This window comes from Heteronotia binoei, chromosome 13 (assembly GCF_032191835.1).
Source record: "Heteronotia binoei isolate CCM8104 ecotype False Entrance Well chromosome 13, APGP_CSIRO_Hbin_v1, whole genome shotgun sequence".
Taxonomy (NCBI): Eukaryota; Metazoa; Chordata; class Lepidosauria; order Squamata; family Gekkonidae; genus Heteronotia; species Heteronotia binoei.
Window position 1 is genome coordinate 38679639 of NC_083235.1, and position 24950 is coordinate 38704588.

The 24950-nt window shown below is 45.4% G+C and overlaps 1 protein-coding gene across 2 annotated transcripts in view; it reads right to left on the minus strand.

The window, feature by feature from the left end:
- Window positions 1-24950, minus strand: part of RAB11FIP4 (RAB11 family interacting protein 4) — a 296785-nt gene that overhangs the window by 74815 nt on the left and 197020 nt on the right. Inside the window, exon 1 of one of the 2 annotated variants that reach the window (XM_060252684.1) lies at window positions 3466-3486. The exons of the other annotated variant lie outside the window; for it this stretch is intronic. The gene's annotated coding sequence lies outside the window, so the exon portion shown is untranslated. Of the gene's footprint in view, window positions 1-3465; window positions 3487-24950 lie in introns of those variants that run through there. 2 annotated transcript variants of the gene reach the window in all.

Consider the following 24950-nt stretch of genomic DNA (forward strand, 5'->3'; position numbering starts at 1 on the left):
AACTTCTCTGGAGACGGTGGACGTAGCGACCCTGACCATGGAATACGTCTGTGCCCACCTGCTTGACTTCCAAGAGAGAATTGCGGCCGTGAGCTGTCCGGGGGTGTCGGCCGGGCAGCGTGCTGTTATCGGTGTGTCCGGGAAGACAGCCAAGAATGAGCCAGCTTTTGCTGCTGGCAGGCGTCCGAAGGTGGAGGAAGTGGAGCCGACTGCGTTTGCAGTCCGTCGCTGCTATGGATGCGGGTCGTCGCAGCACCTGCTCCGAGCTTGCCCTGAGAGGGAGAAGAGGCGGGGGCGTGTGCGGCGAGAGCGGAGGACCGCCAGCCCGTGTGAGGAAGCAACCCGGCTGGTCACGTCTGCAGTAGAGAGCACAGGGTCTGCTTGGATTTTAGACTCCGGGGCAACGAGCCATCTCTGCTGCGAGAAGGAGTTGTTGAAAAACATTGACAGTCCTGAGCATAAGTATGTGAGATTGGCTGATGGGACCACTGCCAATTCTGTTTGCTCAGGCAATGTGGAATTTCCTGCACTGAAATGTATGTTGCAAAATGTGTTGTATGTACCCTCACTGCAGTCTAACCTGTTGAGTGTTAGCACACTGCTTGACCAGGGATACCAGGTGAGATTTGAGAAAACCTGCTGCAAAATCCTGGGAGGTGGGGGAAAGTTGCTTGTGACAGGAAAGAGGGAAGGTAAACTGTATGTGGTCCAGAGTGATTGTGCCCAGGTGGCTCAGGTGTCGAATGAGCCTGTGCACAATAATTGTATACATTTGCTCCATAGGAGACTTGGGCACTGCGGATTTAGGGCGTTAAAGAAAACCCTGGAGCTTGTGCCTAGTTTGAAAGTAAATCCTTGCAAATGTTACTTGGATTGCCAGGTCTGCAAGAAGACCAAAAGCAAGGCGTGTGCTGTTGCTAAAGAAAGCTCAAGGGAAAGCACACGAGCCCTGGAACTAGTCCATTTAGACGTTATTGGCCCATTGCCAAAGAGTCTGTCGGGGAGGAGATACTGCTTGGTGGCCACCGACGACCACACGAGGTACGCGTGGGTTTTCACCATGGTGCATAAGTCTGAGGTGTATAAGACATTCACCAAGTGGGTCAAAGCAGTGGAGAGACAATTAGGGGTTAATCTCCTGGCTGTACAAACCGACAGAGGGGGGGAATTCTTATCTAACCAGATGAAACGTTGGCTGGAGAACAAGGGCATCGCCCACCGTCTGACGAACCCGGCAACGCCCCGAGAAAATGGGCATGGGGCTGTATTGCAGAATGTGATGTATTGCATGTTAGAGGATGCACAACTGCCAATGACCTATTGGGCAGAAACCATACATGCAGCTGTTTTTTTGCAAAATAGGGTTTGGTGTAATACTGTGAAAAATGTGCCTTACAGGTTACTGTTGAACAAGACCCCAGATTTGAGTTCTTTAAAAGTCTTTGGGTCACGGGCTCGGGTTGGCATCCACTCCACGAGTAGCGGGGAGGGGGATGTCCGGGCAGAGAGCCTAATTTTTCTGGGCTACAAGCCAAGGGCCAGGTGTTATCGTTTCTGCAATAGCAAAAGCAAGATAACACTTAGTAAGAGTGCCCAGTTCAATGAAGAAAGCAGCTGGCCAAGGTTGCACTCCTTGCAGAAACAATTTGTCCTGCTGCCAAGTAGCGATAACGATGTTGGAGCGCAGCCCAGAACTCCAGCCCAGGAGGTGGCACCCAGTGGGGCTGGAGAAGGTGAGCCGAATGCTGGCACAGAGCCTGACGAGCAGAGTCAGGAGGCAGAGCCTCAAATGCAGGAACTGGAGGTAAAGTGTGAGAGTCAGGAGGTTCAACACCCAATTACAGGGGCAGAGCAACCAGCCCAGGAGGTGGGAACAGAGCAACCCGAAGAAGACAAAGCTGGTCCAAGCACAGGGCCACGGGTGTCTGCCAGGTCCACCAAAGGCCAACGTCCCGCTAGGTACAAGTGTCCCTATGTCACTCTGACTGTCAATCCAGACCCACCCGGATTAGAGGAAATGTTAAAAGAAAAGGCTAAGAAATGGAAAGCCTGGGTGGCAGAGTGCGAGGCAAGGGAGAAGGAGGCTGAAGCCAAGCGTCTGAAAGAGCTGGCTGAACAGGAACACGATGATGTGTTTTACAATCATGATGAGTTCCTGAACGAATTCCGGAAAGGGTTCCGAGCTACGTAAATATGAACTGTAATGTTGCTGGTGGACATGTATGTAAACTGTGTAAAGTGTTTTGGTGCACTGGGTTTAAATAGATTAGGAGGTGTGTTGGAGCAAGAATCTACATAAACCCAGTCTGACAGCTACAGTATGACAGCTGGTGATCTAGCTGCCAGGCTAGGTCACAGTGACCTGATCAGCAGACCGGCTTGAGCCGGCAGAAGCCAAGTGATGCAATCTGCTGAGTCAGCACGGCCAGGATTGGCTGCTTGGACTATATATGATCTGTGTGTGCATCACACAGGTCTCTCCCTGTGAGATGGTGGTTAGGCGAAGCACTTTGTCCGTGGAGGTGATATTGTATAGACTGCACAAGAGAGCACTTGTCGTGTATATATGTTAATACACCTTTTGGCACTAGTTGCACGTGTCTGCCTGATTTTCTTTCCTGAAGCCCTGTGTCGGGCAAGTCATCTCCCTCACTCTGCTACTCCCGCTCCGACACGGGCTTCCTGTTTTCTTTCTCCTGCAAAAAAGAGGACATGCTGCTGCAGCCGCCTCCTCACCCGGCGCTGCCTGGGCGCCCTCCCGAAGACTCCGCGTCCTTAACCAGAGAACTCACACATTGCGAGAGCAACCGGGGGAGGTCACGGATCAGGCGCCTTTTACTGCGTCCCTGCCGCCCACCCACGCCGTCTCTTCCTCGCACAATCTCAGAAACGAAGATGTGCAAGAGAGTTTTAAGCACCGCTACCGCAGTGGCTCGAAAGTAGGAGTATATCCCCACCCCCACCCCGGAAAAAAACAGATCCAGCCTAACAAAGAGATTTCGAATTTTGCTTTGTTACCATCGAAAAGACCTCCGAGCTCTCGAGATAAAAAGGGAGGGGGGGCGCGCGTGTGTCATTCCATCAGTCGCCCACTTCTCCCCAGTGAAGAAGTGGGACGACCGGAGAAAGGAGGGGGAAAGGAGCAATAATGAGCTTGTTAAACAGTGAGGAGAATGAATGGCCAACAGAAGAGGCAGGTCGTTTTTAAGCCCCAGCTCCCGCGACAACGAGAACCGGCCAACCCAAGAGCGATCACCGTTTCCAAACGAGGGCAACTGCTCAGCCAGGCGAGGGGAGCTTTTAACGTCGCACAGATCCCCACACAAACTTTCCTCTGACCTAGGCTGCACTCTGCTATCGGGAAAGACCCGCTACTCTCCTCCCCATTGCTTCCTATAAGGATCCTTCCGCTTCCCCATTCATTACACCCGCCGCCTTTCTTGGATTTCGCCATCCCTTTCTTACCTGACTCAGCAATGAAGCGATGCCTCTATCCCCCTGTCCTCAGCAGCCCTGGAAGAAAAGGACCCGCCGCCGCAGCGCCGAAGACCAAGCAAAGCCTTCCCTTTTCTTTTCCTCCCCGCACTCGCTGGCCGCGAGCCCTCCTCCCTACCTTGGGCAACAGTTGGCAAGAGCGCGAAAGCCACGCCTCCCCAGGCTGTTGCTAAGCGCCGCGGGTGCTTTCATTGTAACCGTTCTGTCATCTTAGAATGGCCGGGGTGGGCGAAGATTCCAAAAGGGGGAGGAGCCAGCAGGCGAGAGGTAATAACTTCTAAAGCGGTCAAGGCAGCCGTGGGGTTTTTTAATCCCGGAGGCGAAGGAGAGAAAAAGCGTTCCAAGGAAATTCACGGGGGGAGAGGGAGGGAGCGATTTCTAGGCACGGGTCTTTGTAAAGGGCAGCGCGAAGCTGAGTCTCCTGCAGTGCAGTTGGGACTTAAACAGGTTCACTCATACACTGAATGCGCCGAGTTCAAGAGAAGTTGCTGCTTAGTGATGCATGATTAGTAATGTATGATTAAAGCCTTAGCCTGTAATCTTAAAACACTTTTTTTTGTGCCATCAAGTTACTGCTGGTTTATGGCGCACCCCCCCCACCACCACCCGTTTTTCCAAGGTCAGATAGGAACAGAGGTGTTTTGCCATTGCCTGATTCTGCAAGGGAACCCCGGACTTCCTTGGTGGTCTCCTATCCAAATACTAACCAGTCCAGGGCTGAATTTGCTTAGCTCCAAAAGCTCCTCAGACTGGGGAGCCTGTGCTATCTACATCAGAGACTGACTTTTGCCCAGGGCTTTTCTTGTAGGAAAAGCCCAGCAAGAACTCATTTGCATACTAGGCCACACCTTCTGAACACCTTTTGTTTTGCAAAGGGCTTTTTCTACCAAAATAAGTTCAGCATGAACTTATTTGCAAATTAGGTCACACCCCCTGACTGACACCAAGCCAGCCGGAACTGCATTGCTGTGCGTTCCTGCTCCAAAAAAGTCCTGCTTTTGCCTATATTTAAAGATGGCCTGGTTAGATCTTGACTCCATGTGGGAATTAAAACCAATGACGTTCATATATTTGAGTTAAGTTGCAGTAAAATACATCTTAAGTGGTACAGATATTACATAAATGGGATCCTACTTACAATACAATATATACAGAATAAAAAGATCATTTGCCAAAGATGCTTTTTTTAATGCAAGTGGACACTGACTCACAATAATAATCAATTGCACCCCATGGTTGGAAACAACTTCACTCCAAAGGCAGCAAGGAACTTCTTTTTGGCTAATAACTTCTAGATAGAGGCCAAACAAGGCTGGACCTCCCAGTAGGTGACACGTGATCACCTAGGGTGCCACCAGTCCAGGGGCACAGAATTGGACCACCCAGACTGGTGGGGCTTTTTTCCTGCTTTTGCACACTGGGATGCAAAAGCAGGAAAAATATCCCCCGTCCCCATGCCTCTCAGAGTCTCCAAGAGGCACAGGGCAGTGGGGCTTTCCTCCTGCTTTGGGGTGCAAAAGCAGGAAAAAGATCTCTCCTTCGACCCACACCTCTCAGAGTCCTCTAGAATTGCGCAGCAGCAGCAGCCTGATATTTCCATTCTATTCTGTAGGCCCATAGAATAGAATTGGTTATCACTGCGGGGGGGGGGGGGGAGGGGCACAAGTAGTTAGCCTTGTCTTGGGTGCCACAGTATAGATCTGGCCCTGAGGTCAAATGAGGGGTGGGTAGGAAAGGGCCTGGAATGTTTGTTTTTTTTCTCCCCAGAGCTGTTGACTGGAACAGAATACCAGCATCACACATTTGTACTTCCAGTATTCAGTTGAAAACTGTCATTGTCTATTTATGAGTGCAGAGTGTCATCTCTCCCCTTCCTCCCCTCTCTCTGCTGATACTGTATTGAAAAACAGAGGGTAGAACAGCTCTGTTGACAGTGGAAATAATCAAGATGGCTGCATTAGAATGGTATCTGCCTGGCACCATTCATCCTAATAGCATTCCTAGAACTGACCTACTGGTTCCTCCTGACCAGCATTCTGGAAGTTAACTGACAGCAAGCAGCCACCACTGGGAGACCTTGAAAGCTGGTTCTGTCCCCGTCCTCTGACGGATTGTCCCTGACCCCATTGTGGAGAGGAAGTGGAGAGGGCCTAGTTTTCATGTTAACCAGATGGACACAAGAAGGGATTGCCCTTTAAAAGAGCCCTCTGGAGTATCCTCCTGGAACCCCAAGCCCACAGGCTGAGAAATGCTGTCCTAGGTAGCTACCTAGTATTAAGGCTAACCCAGAATGGCCTGTGATATGAAATAATGAGCTACAAATTCTTGCAGAGTGTGTAAGGAATTCTTGGAGTGTATAAGGAAGTTCAGCACTTGGTGCTTTCTGGACAAAGAAGAAGAAATAACCAAGCCTAACCAGTAAGCTCTTGTCCTGAATCCTGACCAAGCTTTATTCATGCTACTGTTCCTTCCTTCCTTCCTTCCTTCCTTCCTTCCTTCCTTCCTTCCTTCCTTCCTTCCTTCCTTCCTTCCTTCCTTCCTTCCTTCCTTCCTTCCTTCCTTCCTTCCTTCCTTCCTTCCTTCCTTCCTTCCTTCCTTCCTTCCCTCCCTCCCTCCTTCCTTCCTTCCTTCCTTCCTTCCTTCCTTCCTTCCTTCCTTCCTTCCTTCCTTCCTTCCTTCCTCCCTTCCCTTCCCTTCCCTTCCCTTCCCTTCCCTTCCCTTCCCTTCCCTTCCCTTCCCTCCCTCCCATAAGCTGTCAAATCCTCCCACCATTTTTCTGAGCACTAGAGGCTTCTTTGGCAAAGCTGAAGTGGGAAGGTAAAATACTGTCCATACTTCTGCCACCAAAAAGGTTGCCTTGTTATATGTGCTTTATACAAAGTTATTCTGTTCATAGCTGAAAGGAGGCCAGAGGAAAAGGAGCCTTCCACCATAGCTCCAAATCTGATTCCCTCTGATCTAAGCAATGCTTCTGCTGTCTCTGTTTCCCAAGCTGTCTCGAACTGGTTGGCCACTGTGTGAGACTGGATTCTGGGCTAGATTCTAGGACTCTTGGTCTGATCCAGCAGGGCTCTTATCTCTGATAAGTACAATTTATCCTACAACAACAGTTTCTTGAACCACCCCCTTGACATCTTAAAGTGGAAGAGCCATCCTTCACCACAGTGATCCTTCTTTTACCTTGGCGAACAGTAGTCTGATTTAAAAACAACAGCAGAATAACAAGGAAGAGGAGGGGGCACATCAGACTATGGCTTTGCTGAATTATTTCCCCGATGACATGCCTGTGCTTGTGAGAGAAAGATGAAAGGAAATATCCCATCATGAGTACGCAGCAAAGCAATATTCTCTTTCTTGAACTTCGACACATTCTCTGCAGGAGACAAAGAAAAGCAGACAGCCTAGGAGAAGTGGAACTGTTTTAAGCAGAGGCAGGCATCTCATTTGAAACAGCATATTGGGATGTTATTGAAGCAAAGAGAGAAAGAAAAGACAAAGGAAGAAAGGAAAATTATTGCTATGATGCCATGCATACTTGTGTAAGTATGCGCAAGATGCCACTAAAGTCATACAACTTTCTTCTGGGAATACATTTGGAATTTACAAGTTGTGAAGCCAAGATATACTATAAATCAAGTACATGAGAACTTCTGGAATTAAACTGTAGACAGGTATTTATGAAAGCAGCCCAAAACCCATTCCTTTATCACAATGAGTGCATCAGCTGGGTGTGTTGCCCAAGCTGCTAAATCAGGGCTGAAATGGATTCGGATTTAGAAGGAAGGGCACCGAGTTCTCAAAACAGATTAATGGATGGGCACCCAAACACTGGGAAGGCTGCTGCTAGTTTATTATGCTTCTGCTTCAGAAGTGGCTGTCAGTAACTTCCTTTTCTTAGTAATATCCGGCTTTCTATTGTGCAAACGATTACTTTGTTCTTGTACAAACATATGCTGATGGAGTGTGGGCAAAAATAAAGAAATGGGAATGAGACTGTGAAAAAGAAGCTAATTTTTGAGAAGCATTTGTTTCCCCACTGCACTCATCTTGTGGTGATGAGTGGGTAAAACTCAGACATGAGCAGGCTCAAAAGACACTTCTCCATTGATCTTACTTGCTCTCGGAAGGTGTCACAAACATTGGAGGATTCTGAGCCATAGCTAATAGATATTGGGCACATATTTTACAATCCCTTTATTCAGAAGTTGTCAGTCTTTGGTGTGGAACACTCATGTCAGCTTTTAAAAAATGGTGACTTCCACCGTTTCAGACCCATAAAAGATTGTTTAAAAAAACAACAGCCAGTGTAATCTCCAATACATAATCAAAAACACTACTTTATTCCTTACTTTTTCCTTGGTGGCCAGAGGATGTGTATGCCTGAACATGCAAGAGCCACAGTGTTGCACCGAGTTTCCTTCTTCATTTCCTTTCGGACTTGACAGCAGAAAGAAAGCTGCATGAACAACCACATTTGTGCTGCACACTTCCCCAGGTATTGAGCTATAGTAGCTGATCAGTCTGACTCCTGATAGGCATGCTGGTCTTCTGGCCAGAAGACGAAAAAGAAGCCACTAGAAAATTAGTCTGGAGCCCCAATATCATGCTGTGGTAAGCTCTATACCACATTGCTGAAAATGAGGAATGAAGAAAATGGGCAGGGAGGCAAAGGCAAAAGGAGAGGAGAAAAGAGTAGAGTCAAAGGGTAAAGAGAAGAGTTTTCCACAGAAATGCCTATGGCACCTGAAAAGTTTGCCAACTTAGTTTCCTGCTGCTGCCTGACTATAAGAATAAGAGAGTTGGGTTGGGGAAACCCAGATCTAACTTGTGGAAAAAAATCCTATCTACTTTGGCCTCGGGTCTCATGAACATTTTAAAATAGCTAAATAGCAACTTTGGGAGGGGGTAGGGTTGCCAGGTCCAATTCAAGAAATATCTGCGGGGGTGGAGCCAGGAGCAAGGGTGTGGCAAACACAACTGAACTCCAAAGGAAGTTCTGGCCATCACATTTAAAGGGACCACACACCTTTTAAATGCCTTCCCTCCATTGAAATAATGAAGGATAGGGGCACCGTCTTTTGGTGCTCATAGATCTGGACCCCCTGGTCCAATCTTTTTGAAACATGGCAGGTATTTTGAGGAGAGACACCAGATGCTATGCTACAAATCTGGTGCCTCTACATAAAAAAACAGCCCCCCAGAGACCCATGGATCAATTCTCCATTATACCCTATGGGAATCAGTCTCCATAGGGAATAATGGAGTGCCCAGCAGACACTTCTCTCCCCACCCCCTCTTTCTGATGACTCTGAAGCAGGGAGAGGACCTCCAAACTGGGGGATCCCCCACATGGGGATTGGCAACTCTAAGAGGGGGAGTGATAGATAGCCGCCCTGAGCCCGCTTCGGTGGGGTAGGGCGGGATATAAATCAAATGAAATAAAAAAAATATAGATCTGGGCTGTTGAATGGAGAGGTAATCCTTTCCCCATTCAGTCCTTCAAATGCCCCCACCCTACTACTGTTTGCACTTCTGGAGGAAACAAAAAGGCTGCTAGTATATTTTCTCCAACAGGTTCTCTCCAAAGGAGCACTGGAAGTCAGAAATATGAAACTGTGGAAAGGGTTGAATCCCACTGCCCTGGCACTAAACTGGGACCCCTCCCCTCAGCTATTTACCAGTAAAAAAAACACTTGGGAATTTCGTACAATTCTAACCCAGAAAAACAAGGTTTAAAAGAAAAAGGGACCATTTAAAGATGAGATTGTCTAGATACTAATATGAGCCCCACGGTCATGCACACTCTTCTGGATCTGAATGGTGTTCAGTTTTGCGTTACAGAGTAACATAGGCCTGGCCTATGAACAGAATGAAGTGGTAGAATTCTAATATGTTAGAATGGGCTGAATCTCTGCGGCTGGAAGATTTATATTTTGAATGCCCTCCTATATGAAAGCTTTCTACAAATAACAATTTTGGCACACTAGAACACCTAATAACAGTCTTGGCACACTAGGACACCTAGACTTCTGCATGCTGTACACATTTTCCTTTCACAGGGAATATTAATGTTGGGGGAGTTTGAAAAATGTAATTCCTTCCCTGCAGTCCAAAGCAGTGCAGTCCACCCTGCAGCCTCATTATCACTTCATGCAGTGGCTTGTGTAGACAAGGCCATGATTCAAACATTCTAGTTCCATTTCCTCCCACTTGATGATTGGACACAACTGAGCAATTCCTGTGCAAAGAGGGTTCCACGGCACAAGAAGCAACTTCCGCACTGCAAATGCCTCAGAACATTGTGTCTTACAAGGCTTGGCGTGAAAGATATGATTGTGTGAGAAATTTCATTTATAAAACTGAATGACTCATAAATAAAGCAATCCACAAGGTGTGTTTTTCAGAGCTGCCCCATAGCCTTAACTGTGAATTAGCATCATTAAATTGTGAATATCCAACATTATTCTAGAACCTGCCAGTTTTAAAATAATTTAGACATTTCAAGTGATTGAGAGGACAAAGCTTGATTTCCCAATAACTTATGATGGGTGCAAAAATATACAAGTAATAAATGTTTAATAAGACAGGGCTGCATTGGAAACATGTTTTATTACTGAGGGTTGCTCAGGAGCTATATATTAATGTTTAATACATGGACCAAATGGACAGGCTCATTTATTATAAGGCAATAATTAAGAATTTATAGATGCCTTGTTGATAGAATTTAACAAAATGACTGCAAAATGTGACTCCCAATCAGTCACCCCCCCCCGGCAGAGTGATGGTATTATGTGAATTTGATTAGATCCCCATCACTACAAGTTGTTATTCCCATTGGCTTCCTATAACACTCATGCTGTCCCTCCCTTCATCTTCATTAACTAACATAATGACATTTTTCACAAAGTGACAGAAATGCAAGGAAACGTCTCTCCCACATTCCCATGAAGAGATTATATGTTGTGTAGTAGACAGATGTTGCATTTAGGCTGGGGAGACTTAGGGTGCGTTCACACTACACATTTTGCAACTGGATTTTTGTTATTCTTACATAGTAAAAATCCAGTTGCAAAGCTCATTATTTAGTGTAGTGTGAACATACCCTTAAAATCAGAAGTCCCCAGGAAAGTCATAAACTTTGTTGGCCTTTAAGGTGCTCCTTGACTCTTACTTTGTTCTATAAATTCACTCAGTGAACCTGGGCCAGCCACAGTGCCCCAGTCTAACTTTTACGGGGTTGTTTAGATTCTAAAATGGGATAATTGTTCATCTTTGTGCTTTTTTAAGGGAGCCTTTCCTCCAGTGAATTCAGGGTAGTTCTCCTTTTCCTCATATGAAACAGCTCTGCAAGGTACATCCAGGCAACTAAATGACAAACCTCCCCCTCCCCCTATATGTATTGGTTGAGGAAATTCTATTTCACTTTATCTGAAGAAGTGTGACATGAAAAATTATTCCTCAAGTAGAACTGGGTTGACCTTAAAGGTGCCTCTGAATTCAAGTTGTTCTCTGTGAGGTAAGCAGGGCTCTTGTTATAGAAAAAGCCCAGCAGGGACTTATTTGCTTATTAGGCCACACAGCCCTGATGTCACCATTGTTTCACACAAGGTTTTTTATAGAGAAAGCCCAGCAGGAACTTATTTGCATATTAGGCCATGCCCCCCTGATGTCAAGCCAGCCAGAACTGTGTTCCTGCTCCAAAAAACCCTGGAAGTAAAGTTAGGCTGAAAGAAGGGTGGCAAGCCCAAGGTCACCTGGGACAGAATGCAGATCCAAGTCTGGGACTTCTAACTCCCTGGGCCACTATGTACTGCTTGCTGTAAGGCCCAAACAAGCTGCTGCAAGAGGTGATTTGGGCTGGGACGGCAACATGGGGGGAGGGGCTTCAGTTTTCTTCTACATCATTTTCCTAATGTGAAACAGCCCCTTAGGGGTATCATGTGACCCACTGAGGGGACACATGGAATACTACAAGGCAATGAGAATGTGTCAGTGATTCTTGTAAGTCTCCCAAAAGACCAAGAATTTGTCTGAAAAGAATGTATGGCCAATAGCTGCAGACTATGGTGCTAGCTCTGACCTGGGAAATTCCTGGAGATTTTTTTTGGGGCGGGGGGGGGGGGGTTGCTTGGAAAGGGCAGAGTTTGGGGAGGAAAAGGAGATCTGTGGAGGTGTGATGCCATACAGGGCCACACTAGAGGGGACAGCGTCCACAGGAAGGGCCCATGGATGCTGCTGCCATCTTAAAGTTTTTTTAAAATGGTGTGAAGACCCAATCAAGATTGTGGCAGTGTGGCAGGCTGAGAAGCTCTTGTATCCCTCCACATTTTCTCAAGTGCCAAAAACATCTACAGAGGAGGGTGTCTGTGTGGCCATTTTGGTACTTGAAATGGTCCATAGGGGAACCAATAGCATCTCAGCCAGCTGCACTGCTGGCCTTGTGGCATTTAAAATTCATTTTTTAAATGGCAGTGTTTTCCACAGGTTGGACCTGCGGTGCCATCACATTTAGTTTGGTCCTCCATCCACCCTCCACAGCTGCTACTTCCTCCAGTCCTTATAGAGATCTCAACCTCTAAGTGGTGGGGGGAAAGGAAGCAAGTCTAAGAGTCTGTGATCTTGGGACAAAGCCTAAAACAACCAGTCCTCTCAGACATCTGGTAATAAGGTGGACCAAGTAGACTTTCCAAGAGAATAAATGTCTTGTCTGTTCACATTTTGTTCCACAGGAAATTTGTGCGTGTGCACGTGCAAAGGGCTGTTTATTTTTACATGGCTTTAATGTCAAGCTTTTTTGAATGGTGCAGTGAATCATAACTGGTGTTAAGGAAGTTCACACACAAACACAGTGCTAAAGCCTTCCCCCAGCATGTGAAACATGTATCATCAGTACAGAGTAGCAAAATGCTTAATACCCCAGAATATTTTCTTGCACTGCTAAGAGTGTTATGTGAGTGATATGTGAGATGTTTGTAGCTGCCTCTTGAATATTTTCAAGCCCTCTTTCCTGTAACTCTTAAAAGAGACAACATATTATACTCCCAAATCTAACCAGGGCTGGATCTAGGGAGGGGCGGAGGGGGTGCTTGCCCCGGGCACCGCCAGAGGAGGGGCATCAAATTAGGTATGGAGTCCATTTTATTCTATGGGCCCATAAGATAGAATGGGCCCACAAGGGGGCATCATTTTTAATTTTGGCCCCCCTTCAAAAAACATGTAGATCCAGTCCTGAATCTAACCATTGTTTTAATCCCAGGCTATGCAAGCTAACAGCATGAAACAAGAGCTGAAATGTGAGGAACAGAAACTAATTAATAATAGAAATAATGAGATGGTCAGAACATAGAAGCTGAAGTCATAATTAGCTCATAAAAAAGCAGCTCTTTTCATGCCTTATTCAATTTATTCTGTGCTGGAATTTCTTTGATTAACCATGATTCTTATGCAATAGAAACAATTTTTTGTCTTTATTTCATTTCCTAGTTCCTAGACTGTGGTAATAAAAAAGACCTGCCTTCATTGACAAAAGTTTGTTCGGTATTCTGTAGGGTTACAGTATTTATTTAGATTTATAACCCACTCCAAAAAGTTGAGTCACTACCAACATTTAAAAGATTGAAACGTACAGTGTGTCTTCTAGTATAAAGCCTATTAAATGTCCCAAAGGTGAGCACATTAATTTGTAACAAAGGCAGTATGAATGCTTATACCTTTCCTATGAAGCAGGCTGGAAGTAAAAGTGGCTTCTTGTCCCATTTCCATCTAATCTGCAATGCAGTGTACATGAGCCATTGAAGATTTTCCCCTCTCCACAGTGCCAGAAGCAGGGAGGCTAGCGTGCATTCTGAACAGTACTTCCCAGTGTGACTCCCATGGCATCATGATGCCCACTAATGTGTTTCCTGGCACACAAATTATTCTTGTCCCAAATAACAGTTTCCCAAGGCAGAAAGCCAGTCGTCTGTCTTCACTGGAGGAGGACTTCATAAGATTCAGTGAAGCATCACCTTTTGGCCTTCAGGAAATGTCCATTGCATTAGAACCTCCCAAAATATAGTTATCACCTTTCTCCATTGAAGCCATATTGTGGTTAGTTTCTTTCTAAAAATTCCAAAAATACCCATAGTCTCAGCAAGTCTAAGGACCTTTAAAACCTAGTTCATTAGCTTAAGTGTCAGTGAGTATGGGCTTCAGCAGTGACCCAAAACTCTCCCAAGGAATCTGCCTTTCTTTGTCAAATTATAACTTTATCCATTGCAGCTACACCAGCAGACACAACTTGGATTACAACTTTTTCTTGCTGTCATGAAGGCTGCTGTGCTTCTCCTCCTCCATCACCATATTTTTGACTGTCTACTTCCACATTGGTTAATATCTGCCTCTCAACCCCAGATCTCTGTCCACCATCTTCAAAGGACAAGTGGGTGCTGCCTAGAGACAGACAGCATGTTTTCAGTGGTGGCACATTGCCTTTTGAATACACTTTCCCTTGAGGCTCCTCTAGGAAATCCTTTACTTTCTTTTAGGCACTAGGTTAAAATACATATTTTTAACCAACTTTTAGATTCAGAGTTTTATCTTATCTGCTTTTTAATGGTCTGTTTCTGTTTTATGGATAGTTTTTATGCTGCTGATGTCCAGTGGTCAGGTTTTTAATGTCTCTTTAAAGTACTGTGGGGTTTTTATACCGTGGTTTTTAATTGTAAGCCACCTTGAGCAGGACTCTGAAGAGGCCACATAGAAATATTCTAAATAAATAAATAACAGTGTCCTTGCTGCTCCAAAAGGTCATCTATCAAGGGCATTTTTATGCAGAGATAAAAACGAAAGAAATCTAATGAAAACCAATTTGCAAGCGTGGTCTTTCAGACGTCAAGAAGGATAGGAAAGATTTTCGAGTCTGATTTCTTTTGAGAGTGTACTCTATTGGATGTTCAAATGAAATTGCAACTAAGTCATGTAGTTTAAAAATAATTGTTGCAATTACTTTTTATTACTGCAGCTATAACCATGTTGTCAATATCAAACTTACATACTTTCTCATCCCGGTGTTATCTGGAAGCTAAATAGTTTATTCCTTTGGCATGCATAGTTAGCAAACAGGCCCATTCATAACATCATTCAGAATGTAGAACTAGTGAATTGGCTAGAATCAGACATATCCTTGAAGAATAATCACATGTGGACTCATTTAAATGACTGGGGGGTGCCCTGACTTCCCTAAAGAGCACCTTATGTGGGAGAGGGATTCTATCTGTTGCTTCTCAGAATGGAAGTGCCTATCCAGTGCCTATCCTACTAATCCATTAAGCAATTAAGCAAGTTTTGAAACCATCCTTTAGCCTAAGCAGCCTTCCTCCAACACAAGCTTCTCTTCCTCCTATGGGAAAAGCCAGTAAAGCTGAAGGAAGGCTCCTTTGTGGAAGGCTGGATCTATGTCACAAACTCACAGAGTACAATGAAACGTTATCAGGTATCACAAAAATCACAAACATCCCCCTTCCATATTTGATAGTCATTGCCTCAGAGAGTTGCCACACTGGCTGTTGCAGCAAAGGAAGAAGAGTTTTGTGAAATGGCTAAAGTAGCATCTTATCCTCAGCAAATATAGCAGAGCTGTTCATCTCTGGTCACACTTGCAATTTCATAGCACCAAAGAAATGGGCAGCTTGAAAACACTGGCACAACTCCACGCAAGTGATGGGGCCTTCTACTCCATCCCATCCTGCATTCAGTTATCCCCACTGAAAAAGAACCTTGCATGGTACAGATGCAATGGTAATGGGTGGGTGGGTGTGTGGCTCTCCAATATGGTGGTACAGGGCCCCTGCTTGGGCCACAATAACAGAGCAACAGGATGGATGAGCTCTCTCCCTGCATCATGACTGGGATCTGTGGACTTAACTCTATGTTTTGCTGCTACACAACACAGCATAGGATGAAGCCAGCATTGGCCTTCCTGTTAAACAGGGCAAGACCTCATGCAGAAAATTTTGGGATACCATTAAAAAGATAGGAAACAATCATTTCTTCAACAATTGCACTTCAGCTATCCTGAAAATTGCCATTTAGATTTTCTATTTGCAGCATCAAAAGGTCTCAAGTTCTCTCTGGGTCAAACATCTTCTTTCAGTGTTACAACCAAAGTGTATCATGGACATCACTGGCTGTTTGTGCATGGGGCTGCAAAAACATACATTCTTGTTCTGGCAACAGCTGCAGCAGTAACAAGCAGCACAGAATCAGGCAATAATAGCATCAACAAACCCTTGTCTATGATTATTCTGGTGCCACTCTCACAGCCCAGCAACCCTCTTTCCCCCTCCCAGCTGAGTTAACCTGTAAAGCTACAGGATGACTGAGCTGTGACAAGAAAAAAGCTTTTTAAAGGGCCAGTGTGGATCTTAGTGCCACCATTCTGGAGGCAGAGCTTAGCTCTCTGGCCCACTCTCCATAGTGACTGTGTATATGGCTAAATGGACACTACACCAGCAGCCAACACACTGTTCCTCCTCTGAACTGGATCAAAGGAGGATTTCTTTTGATTGGGAAACCCCCAAGCATGATATCACATGGAAACTCGCATTTAGAATGAGATCTTCCTGAATTCCGCTGTTTGTTCAGGAGTTTTAAAAGTTTCTCTTTCACTCTTTTCTTTCTTTCAAACATATTAGGTGTCTCCACACACATACATGCACCAGTATCCCTAGGAGTTCATCCATAAGACGCATGGAATTAAAAACTATAAGAAATCTGGTCTTCCTCCCCCCCCCCCTTCTGTTCTGTTTTTATTTGCATATTAAAAGGTTGTATGGATCAAGAGTGCTAGCATCACTTTAAGCCAGACAAATACCACCCCAAGCGACCCTTGAGATTCATCTCTTGGACATAGATACCTCTTTGTCAGTTTTAATAAACAGGCAGGTAGAAAAACAAGCATGTGCAATGTGCTCTCAATAAAGGCAAGCCAGAGAAATCAATAACGACAGCAATCTGCTTTATTTGCTATGAGCTGCAAACCTCTAGACAGCAAGACTTCACTCAAAAGGCTCCCTTCACAACTGCCCTTGGAATAACACACACAAAAAATCCACAATGTTCAAAGCTCAGGAGTGTGTATCTGGTCAACCTGCTCCCACTTTCAGTTCAATTTCACTGCACAAATAGGTTCTCCGGATCTCCTTTTGTTTCCATGTCTATTACTTAAGTAAGTTAAACAAAATTCAAGTCTAGTAGAACCCCAAAGCTCAACAAAGCTTTGTCAGTACCTGACAAAATGATTGTTGACTCACAAAAGCTTATAACCTGGAAATTTTGTTCATCTCTGAGGTGCTATTGGACTTTAATTTTGTTTTGTTACTACAGACAAACATGACTACCCTGCTGAAACTGTCTTAAATAAGTTGAGGGGAAGTATGTGATCAGTTATTTATAAATATATCAGAAAGAATGAGTAGTTTAAATGTTAACAAAAACATTTTAGGGATAAGAATAGTTCCACTATGCAGCGCAAAAGTGTTCTGGGTTTTCCTCTTTAAGATTTTTCAAAAAAGGATGGACAGCCATCTGACAGGAATGGTTTGGGTAAAGGGCATGTCTTTAAGTAGATCTACTGAGATGACCGTAAGAGAACTGAGTGCAGTGTGATGGAGCTGCCATACACGCATTTCTCCCCCTCCCCCACTATCCTTTTGTTAAATAGATTTTTTTTTTAGGTTTTTGAATAATTACTTTTCAAAGGTTGTTTGATCAGGCACTATAGTGGAACAGATGGAGAAAAAGAAGTGAATATACTGTGGGCAACTAAGAGAGAGGGCCTCAGCTTCTAAGTCCTGTTGTTGGACATCCAGAGTAACTGGGTGGCCACTTTGTGAGACAGAATTCAGGACTAGATGGATCACTGGTCTGATGCAGCAGGGCTCTTTTATGTTCATTTTCCACTCTAAATGTTTACAGTCTGAGCCACTTCCATTCCTGATGAAGCAACTAAGAAATGTTTACAGAGGAAAGATTTTAGGCTATTAAAAATACCCTTTAGTAGCTAACTCCAAGAGGACCACAGAAGGCATCATGCATGGTGTGGCGGAACCGGCCCGATTCTGCCTTCAGACCCGGTCCCGTCTGCTCCCTATGGAGTCGCCAACTCCTGGAGGGAGCTATTTCTCCTCCTGCCCCTTGGGCTCACTGCCACCACCTGCTCAGTCCCGGGGTTCAGATTGAGAGGAGCAGGACTCCCAATCCCCCTCTCCCGCTATGAGGCTAGGCCTCCAGGTCCTCTGCCACCCTGCACTTGGGTTTCACAGAGACCTCAGCACTTCTTTGGGGCACCCCTGGAGGATTGGCACCTTATCCAACTGCATGCCTTCCCCCCTTCACCTGGGGCCCCCTTCTCAACACAGCGTGGTCTAAAGAGGTCTGGGGATCTATGTGGTACAGAGATTGACTGCCAGTATTTAAAACAGAAAAAAAATATTTATTTAAAAAGAGAAACAGATAGGAAAAGAAAAACAAAACAAAAACAGTTGCGTTTAAAAGGTTAGCACAGCACAGCACACGCACAGCAAACAGCCTGATAAACAAAATGTGTTATAAACGCGTCCTGCTGGCCCTGATCTAAACTTGTCCTGTCTTGTGAATTACTTACTTAGTCTGCCTGCCTGGGGGCCCCCCAGGCAGGAGCCTCCATTGCTCACCACATGCTTGCTCGAGCGCTGGCTTCCAACTGCCCTTCTCTTCCTGCTAACACACATGCCAAGAACAAAAGCACTTCCTGCCTCTCTAGGAGATTTTCCCCCTAGCGTTGTTGGTTTGGCTCTGGAAGGGAGGGGGGGAGTGAGGGGAAGGCTACAAAGCCTGCTGAGGGATTTACTGACCCCTGCCAAATGAAGCACCACCACTGACTAAAATGGCGTTTCTCCACACTTCCCCCTCCTTAAATTCTGAGCCGGAGGGGTTGCCTCCTACAGAGGTGACCCCGTAGCAGAATCCAATCAAACAAGGAGAAACCCATTAACCAAAATATTACACAAACATTCAGATATTTCTCCAATAATACACAAAGTCCAGCACCCTAGGTGCCCATGTCCCTTCTGGACAACAAGTCGCATTGCTGCCTTCAGAAGGAATGTCCAGTCTAAGATGTACTCCTCCATCTCCCAGGACCACCTCTGGAGTTTGGTGCTCTCCCTCCGTTGCTGCTGTTGCTGGGGTGAGTGGCCCATCCAAGGAGCAAATTCCTGGCCCCACATATGAGGGTGGAAACTGCCCAGTTCCCACACAGTTGCTTCTTCTTTATCCCTCATTGGTGGAATGTTCCCTCTGTCCACTCTGACCTCCCAGAAAACCACCTCTGGGGCTCCAAACAATTGCTGTCCCAGCTTCTTTTTGTCTCCTTCCTTCCTACCTATATGCAACGCCATGGACCTCTCAGAGAATGGCTGTGGTATATTCACCTGCACCACTTTAACTGCCTTTCCCGTCTTCTCCATAGCCACCACATAAGTAGCATCGTCCAGGTCATCCACAATCCTATGGGGTCCCTCCCATTCCACTTTCCGTTCACCAGTATGAAGTGGCAAGACATCCATCACCCTATCCCCTGTCTCAGCTTCTGAGAACTCCACTTTCTGGTCCCTTGCCACCTCACACAGTGGATCCAGCCTAGGGTCACTTTGAACCTCAGACAGGAACATTTCTGGCTCCCCCAGACTTCCTATCATCTGTTCCTTCAAGCCACCCCTAGTCCCACTGTTTCCAGAACACCCAGCCAACGTTTGAACTGGGTTCTCCGCCCCCTCAGTTGGTTTTTCAGTGTCAGCCAACTGAGCTCCTTCCTGCCTGGAAGGCTCCACAGCATCCTGCTGCCCTTGCGGAAACTGGCACCCCTCTTCCCATTGGGCACACCCTCCTGCAGGGCTTGAGACAGGCTGGTCCTCCCCCTCCCTGGTTGGTGGTGAGGTGGCTTCCCTAACGTTGCCTTCCTCCCCCCACCTTCCCCTGAGGGTTTGGCTTGGGTTCTCAGTCCCCTCGGTTGGTTTTTCAGCACTACCAAACTGACCCCCTTCCTGCCTGGAAGGTTCCACAGCTTCCCAGGATTCCTGTCTGCCCTGCTTCAAGACGACCTGTTTTGAGAGCGTCTCGGACGATCCCACTTCCTGATCCACAGCTACTTGGTGAACCGGTTCCAACCTAAGGTCACTCCGGACCCCCTTCTGGAACCGCTCCCGTTCCCCCAAGCCTTCAGCTATGTGCTCCTCTGAGCCCACATTAGCCTTGCTGCTCTCAGAACCTCCTGTGAAATCTCCACTCTCCACCTCGGTCTCTTCAGCTTGCACATCCTTTACGCTAGACAGGTTCCCTTCCTCGCTAGGAACATCCACAGCCTCTTGCTGCACTTGGGGAAAGCTACACCCCTCTTCCCCTTGGGAACACCCTACTCCAGGACTTGAGACAGGCTGGTCCTCCCCCTCCCTGGTTGGTGGTGAGGTGGCTTCCCTAAAGTTGCCTTCCTCCCCCCACCTTCCCCTGAGGGTTTGGCTTGGGTTCTCAGTCCCCTCGGTTGGTTTTTCAGCACTACCCAACTGACCCCCTTCCTGCCTGGAAGGTTCCACAGCTTCCCAGGATTCCTGTCTGCCCTGCTTCAAGACGACCTGTTTTGAGAGCGTCTCGGACGATCCCACTTCCTGATCCACGGCTACTTGGTGAACCGGTTCCAACCTAAGGCCGCTCAGGACCCCCTTCTGGAACCGCTCCCGTTCCCCCAAGCCTTCAGCTATGTGCTCCTCTGAGCCCACATTAGCCTTGCTGCTCTCTTTTTCCTCCTGTCTGCGGATCTCAGCTTGTCTCAGCTCCCTCTCTGCTTGTCTTTCCTCTCTCTCTCGTTCCTCCTGTCTGAGGATCTCAGCTTTCTCTCTTTCCTCCCGTCTGCGGTCTCGGTCCGCCTCGATACGCATTCTCTCCAGTTCCATCTGTAGCCGCAAAATTGCTTCTGACTGGGTAGGGGCCACTTTTGCAAGTGCCCCTGCATGCTGATGATACTCCAAAAGGAGGTCTTTCATATCTACTACAGTCATGTTGTCACACTCCAGCTTGTGCTTTGCACACTCTTCCTGGAGCTGTGGCTTTGTCATCTTCAGGATTTCCCGCATCTTAGCACGCTCCATCCTAACTAGCTAAACTTTCCCTACTCCAGTTGACCCGAAAATAAAACAAAACCTCTGTTGCTTCCTCTGGGTGCTTGCACGCATCAAAAACCAAAAATGCCTGGCCAATCAAGTTCTCTGTTTGTTCTTATCCCACCGCTGCCGCCAAGTCTGACGGGACCGGGTCTGAAGGCAGAATCGGGCCGGTTCCGTCACACATGGTGACCAGCAGAGTTGTGGTATTGTTGTTGTTTTCCCCCAATCTAAATCTCGGAAAGTCTCCTTAATGTTCCAGTGACTTCTTTGCCTTTTTCTTAGTGCCTATATGGAATTAGTCCTGTCACAAGCCCATGAAAACCAAGACTGCTTCTTCAAAGCACCCTCTGAATTGTGCCATCCTAGGCAGCTACCTAATATGCCTACATGGCTGGATCATTGCTGGCATCCTGAAATTTTCTGTGACCTATAATTATGAATCAAAGGGTGGGAAGAGCAAAATGTCCATACATTTAATGCACTCTGATACTCCGTGTGTGTTTTCTTATTCTAGATCTTGTTGATAAAAAGGGGGAAGCTCAGAACTTCTATGTGTTTTGGTTTTTCATTTGCTCTTGAGTCTGAAAATTGCTGGGTTGATTTATTTTATTTTATTTATTTTATTCAATTTATATCCTGCCCTACCCCACCGAGGTGGGCTCATGATGAAGTGATGAAGACTATATCCAAAAATTCATGCATGCCCTGCAGTGAAGCACAAAACTGCCATCTGCATATTCTAACTATTCACTGGTCCCTCCAGGAACTGAAAAATCTCCATGGCAAATCCCATTCCATTCTTTTTTAGTTAACTGCTACATAGTATTTATGGGAAACATGTAATTCATGTCAGTTAAATTATACTGTACATTAGAATCTTATTTCTTTTGGACATCCCCTCAGAGAAACAATAAAATATATAGTAAATTCCACAGAAGGCTGGGATGAAAATTAGAAGCTAAACAGAAAATACATCATCTTTGGGAGCAGGGGGTTAAATTATCTTTACAAATGATCCATCTCAAGGTACAAGAACTGTAAAGTCTTAGCCACATGAGAGCACATGTGATCAATGATATTATTCCACTAGTTACATTATTTAGGCAATAAATTAAGGCAGAACATATTGATGTAATTTTTCATAACTGGCAGGGCAATGACACTTCTGTTTTATCAGTCTAACTTTTATATTCATAAGTTCCTTACTTCATTTTAAGACTGATGCAGAGGGGCTTAAGCCACACTTCTTGTTTGAAATTGGAGTATTACATTTGCATAGTCAAATACCTCTTGAAAGAATAAGTGAAGGTATGAAAGAGCTAGAAAAGATTCTCAAGTGTAAAGATGTGTTGCTGGTGACCAACGCCAAGTTAATTCATGGCACAGTATTCCCCATTACTATGTATAGGTGCAAAAGCTGGAAAAAGAAGAAAACTGACAAGAAGAAAGCTGATTCATTTGTGACACTGGAGAATTTTACAGCTACAGTGGACTGCCAAAAAAAGACAAATAAGTGGGTTCTAGACCAAATCAAGCCTGAACCCTTCTTAGCAGCTAAAATGACTAATCTGAGACTATTGTACTTTGGCCACATTATGAGAAGACAAAAGTCACTGGAAAAGTCCAGGGGTCATTTTGTAAAAAAAAAGGAGCCAGAGCTCATCAGCACAACTCATTAGCATAACTCATTTGCATATGCCACACACCCCTGACATCACCAGAAGGCAATTTATCTTTGAACCATATCAGCACCCAACCTGTGAGGGCTGCTGTCAGCTGTCAACTTGCAGCAAGTCAATTTCTAATAGCTATAGAGGTGTGGTGATATAGAGACAACTCGTACTTCCCATGTCATGTCACCTGGCCATATTTTCACCTCGCTTTTGTTTCCATAGAAGGGAAGAACTGCCAAAGCATTCTGGGATGCTAAGCATGCTGCAGTTGCAAGGAGAGAAACAGAGAGAGAAACAAACAAGGCAGAAGGGAGCATTATCCTGCCCTATCACAAACACAGAAGAGATTAAAGAAAATTCTCTTTGTTGGAACCTAATAGGAGAGACAGAAGGCAAAAGAAGAAGGGGATGGCAAAAGATGAGATGGCTGGACAGCATTACAGATGTAACTAACACGAATATGAGCAGACTTTGGAGGAAGACAGGAGGGCCTGTAAATGACTAACTTATTCAAATGAGGAGGCAAACTACCTGAGATCAGGGCGCTTTTTTTGAGCAGGAACGCACAGGAATGCAGTTCCAGTTGTCTTGGTATCAGGGGTATGTGGTCTAAAATGCAAATAAGTTCCTGCTGGGCTTTTTCAACAAAAAAGCCCTGTGTGAAACAATGGTGACACCAGGGGATGTGGCCTAATATGCAAATGATTCCCACTTGAGATTATGGCAGTTCTGTAGCAATCTCTCATTTCCAAGTTGGAGAATAATAGAGAGGATGAAACATCACCATTCTGCCTGCTCATTGACCCCAAACAGGCAGATATATTTAGGTTTAATGAACACATATGTGTGTAAAGGGGGCTAGTGAAGGGGATGTGGAGGTGGCATGGGAGTAAAGTATATTTTGTGGAGGGGAACCTGGAACTGCTGATCTGTAGGCAAATAAGCTGAGTGGAGGTGAACTGAACACAGGGAGGGGAAGAACCTGTCTTCCTCATCAGTTGCACCCCTTTGGCTGTTAAAATCAGACCCCCACACCCTCTTCCTTCTGTGTATATATAAGGACAGCACCATATTTTAATAGGCATGATTCTGTTGCCACCCTATCAAAGATGACCTTTCAAATAACCCGATGAAAATGGCTTCCTGATTGACTTCATTTAAAACGATGGAAGCAATCCATGGGTTTTCGAACTGCTCCACCCCCTGCATTCTAAAGAACATTTGCTTTCTTTTGCAAATACAACTGGGCTTGCTTTTTCAAGGAGTTCCCCAGGGAGAGGAAAACGGAACACTTTCTTCACTGTACATTTCTTACTAGGGGGAAAAACACCATCCTGAGCTTTCCCCCTACATTTCGGTGATCATAGTTATTAATCAGTGGAATTAACCAGTTGCCATCATAATGACAGTAGGACAGTCCATGTGTGCTTGGTTGTTTGTGAAAATTCAATATTATACTAAACATTATTACATTTAACATTATAAAAGAGGAGTTTTTCTCTAGGTCATATTTCTACTGTGATATTCAAGTGGTAAAAACAATGAGTTCATGCTAACCCCACGAGTATCATTTAACAGAGAAAAGTGCTCCTAGTCAAATGCACTGCCATTTCTATTTATTCTGCAGCATGTAATTAATCATATTATGTGCAATTGCGATCAAACTGCAGAACACTGAGCAGTCCCACCTTTAAAATTTCCTATATCCATCTTTTGCCATTATTTTTTTAAAAATGTCCAGCCCAAGCTTGGGCTGTGATTATTAATCAACGCTTTGCAGGTCGCCTCCCTGCAGTCCATGGGAAATGGAAGAAAATGATCTGTTGAAAGCTCAGTGGTATTCACTATACAGACTGCATCAAACACCACAATGATGGAGAGTGCTGTTGTATTGATAAATATGGAACCACTGCTGTAATTATGTAGTCCAAAGGGCTATTCATATGAACCATTGGTCTGGAAAAGCATGGCGGTTCTTATGCTATTGATGGTCCTTGAGCTAATCTACATTGATGTAACAGATGGAAGGACCTAACTCACGCAATTCACGGCTACTGTGACAGAGGAGATGTGAAAGGCTTCACTTCACACAAAAGATTTTTTTCCTCTCTTATTGCAAGCAGTCCTAATTGTCCTCTGGGGCATACTCACACGGAAAAATGTAACAGGTGAACTGATGGTACATGAATACAGATGGGTGCAGTTTCCCTGAGTCTAAAATAGACTGGGGACCACGGTGGAGTGACACAATACGGAACAAAATGTCAGTGTATATTGACAACTGACAAAGTCCACTAATATTAAAAAAATGAGATTACAATAGGCTCCACTGAACTAATGAATGTAATTATATACAAAATATAAACAGGAATCTTTTTAACAATCCATGTTATAAAGTCCAAATACAGTCTTTCTGATACTCTACTATAAGCAACTTGTACTTGAAGTAGGGTTGCCAAGTCCAATTCAAGAAATATCTGGGGACTTTGGGGGTGGAGCCAGGAGACATTGGGGGTGGAGCCAGGAGACATTAGGGGTGGAGCCAAGATCAAGGCTATGACAAGCATAATTGAAATCCAAGAGGAGTTCTGGCCATCACATTTAA